This window comes from Neophocaena asiaeorientalis, unplaced genomic scaffold (assembly GCF_003031525.2).
Source record: "Neophocaena asiaeorientalis asiaeorientalis breed wild unplaced genomic scaffold, Neophocaena_asiaeorientalis_V1.1 scaffold82, whole genome shotgun sequence".
Taxonomy (NCBI): Eukaryota; Metazoa; Chordata; class Mammalia; order Artiodactyla; family Phocoenidae; genus Neophocaena; species Neophocaena asiaeorientalis.
In genome coordinates this window covers 11,557,855-11,561,067 of record NW_020173068.1, presented here as the reverse complement: position 1 = coordinate 11,561,067, position 3,213 = coordinate 11,557,855, and positions in this window count along the sequence as shown.

The following is a 3,213-nucleotide window of genomic DNA, read 5'->3' as shown; positions in this document are numbered from 1 at the left end:
CTCGCACACCAAACACCTGCAGTCCTCTGGCAACGACGGGTGTACGGTGCACCTCGGGGCTGAACGCGGCTGCTGGGAGCGCCGCGCTAGACCGGAGGCGCACGGGAGAGCGCGCCGCTCTCGGGTTAGCGGGCGGGCTGGGCAGGGGCGGCGGGGAGCGGCGCGGCGAACCTCGAAGCCGGCGAATGGCAGTGGACCCTTCGTTCCCTTAGGGAGTAACTTTTCCACCCACTTCCACACGGGGTGCCCCGAGGCTCCGCTGTAGCTCGGACATCTCCTTGATCACCATCGGTAGCTGAAGAATCCCAAGGTGGTGCGCTCAGACGCATCGCCTCGGGCTCAACCTGGGGTGGGTAGGGATAAGGGGTGAAAAATTCAAATTAGAGTTTGGGGGGTTAGAGACAACAAACTGTTCAGAAGAGGTCTCTGGCCGCCACCAGTCCTCCTTAGCTTCCCTTCAGAAGAGGCTTGGGGTACTACTCCTGTGTCTCCTGGCCTCCTTCCTTTCCACTTCTCTTCCTCGACTCTCCACTTCTCTCACCAGCCCTTCTCTTTTCTTCCCCCCACCCATTACCCCACTAGTCTTTCAGGGATGGCGTGTAGCCTCCGGGTACGCGTCGACCGGGAGCCCGGCACTCTGACCTTTACAGCCCCCAGGCTCGGAAAGGAGACGCCGGCGTCCGCAGGCGGGAGAGGGATGCCAAGGGGTTTGGGACGCCGCGACCGCGCGGGCCGAGCGCAGCAGCAGCCAGGAAGGCGAGGCCGGGCCCCACCGTGAGGTCGGTTGCTCTGCAGCGGCTTTCATTCCGGAGCAACCTGAGCGTCTGCTTCACTTTTACCCAGTTTCCAACAGTTTTTGTTGGAGGTGGTTATGGGTAGGGTGGGTAGAAGAGGGACTGGCTAGGCTGGGAGGGCGGCAAAGAAACGGGTTATTGGGGAAGGTGGACCTAAGGATGGACAGTCAGAGCCTCAGTCAGAGCCCAGGGGAAGGGAGTATCCGAAACCCGAGACAGAGGCACAGGGACAAAGAGGAACGCGGCAGCCCAGACAAAGCCCGAGTGCTAGAAGACTCTGAGACCGCGGCAGGATGCCCGCAGGGGAGCAGGAGGCTAGAACCCTCAGAGCTGGGGCTGAAGGAACCCTAGGGCCTCGATGGGCCACACTCCCGAGACTCAGGTTTGGTCCTCGACATCAAGGGTCAGACAGACCAGAGGGGACACAATGAGGGCACAGACCGGCCCGGCCGCCTCCCTGCACTCGCAGAAGGCCACAGTGTCCACGGGAAGGAGGGCGCTGGCGGCTGGGGTTCAGCGTCACCGGGAGAGGCCAGTGCGTTTGTCCGGACCTGGCCGCCTGTAGCCTCAGCCATAGTCTGCATAGAACCGAGACGGCCGACCCAGCGTAGCCTCGGAACGTTCCCCTGCTGAGCCGCGATCCGAGTACGCTCTGGCTGCGTGAGAACGCGGCAGGGACAAGCAGGGTGCTGGTCCGCAGCGCCCAGCTCCGAGCAGGGGCGGGGCGGCGGCATGGCCCGCCGGGGAAGCTCTCCCTGGAGACAGCCTGATCCTTTCTGCGGAGAGCACGCTTCTCGCAGAGGGTTGAAGACGGGCTCTTCCAGCACTACAGTTGCTGATCCAAACCTTTCAGTCCAAATTTTAGTTCAAATATATTCATTTTATTAAAAATAGGCGGCCCAATATCATACCTCACTCGAGCCTTACCGAGGGCGCAAGAGAAAACAGTTTTCAAAATTAATTGGAGGAAAATATTCTACCTTCTAACACTTGAAAAAAAAATCTGGCTGCGTCCGCATTAGTGGGCCCACCTGACCCCTACGCGCTGCGTCAGTCGTGCTGGTCCCGTACAGGCAGCGGCTGGACACACTCACCCAGTGCGCGCTTCTTCTGCTTTTCGCTGCTCGCGCCCAAAGCTGAAGAGCAGAAGGCGACGCGGGAGGCGGGTCGGGTCTCCGGGTACAGCGAATTTGCGATTTATCCGGTTTCTGCGCCCGGGCCGGGGTCTAGGGAGCTCTTATTTCGGGCCATCCTGTACCCGATACGGAAGGTGCGCAGCGCCCAAGCACTGTCTGGATGCCGTAGTGCGGTGCGCTCAGGGGTCCCCGTCTGCGCTCGGGGTAGGTTTCTCATCTGACAGCCCTGGGGCCCCTCGCTGTGGCGTTTCCGCTTTCAGCCATCCGCTTAACTCGGCCTAGGATCTTCTCGAGCAGGGAGCCGCCGCCGAGCACCCCTCCCAGCCCCTCCGCCCCCCGATCCCCGGAGCCGGGGCGCGGAGTTTCATGGGGGGGAGATCAGCGTGGAACTCGCGGCCGAGTCCGAGGACCGACCCGAGAACCTGTACGTGGCTCTAGGGGAATCTGTCTTGGGCTCCGGTGCACACACAGCCTGCGTTCCGGGCCGGCTTGGGTTGGGCGAGCTGGGAAGACCCAGCTGGGTCCGAGTCGTCGGCCGAGACTTCTAGTTGCGGGCCCCGCGATTCTGCGCGCCTTTGCGCACAGTGGCCACTTGGGGTCGCACTTTATGCCTGTTTGAGCCTCTCCTCGGCTGGCTGACGCCGGGATCTGCTTAATCGTTACAAAACGTTCAAACAAAAACAGGGCCGGTTTCCCAGCAGCCAAGAGCCACCCGGAGCACCGTCCTGGGCTGGCCTCAGCCCCCAACCTCGGAGAACTCAGGGTTTACTGCGTTTGGCTGGGGAGAGGGCTTCAGAGCCTTTGGGCCGATTCCTTCCCCACTCCCTTCATCTATTGCATTTGTGGGTGGGGTGTGCGGGGAGCGGCGGGGCCCGCCGAGTCCTGTCTCGGGGCTCGGCCACCACACCCGCCAGGAGGGGGACGGCTCCCGCTTGGCCCGAGGAGTGTCCTCTGAGGCTGAGTTGGATTTGAACACAACTCTTCGAGCCCCAACCCTGCCCCCCAACACACAAACATGCTCAGCCCTGCAAAAACACAGCCACGCACTGCACACACACGGCCCGCGGCCGCGCTGCACACGGAGCGTCCCCCACTGGGCGGGGGACGCTTGGGAACAATGGACCCGAGAGGTGTCGTCCCGGCGCTCATTCTGAGCCTCCTGGGGGTGACACGGACTGGGGTTGGGGGAGCCAAGGGTAAAGAGGGAGGAGAGAGAGCGAAGGGGTGGACGAGGCGGCCCAGCCTATGGTGGTGGAGGCGGGGGGGCTGGCAGGGAAGGCGAG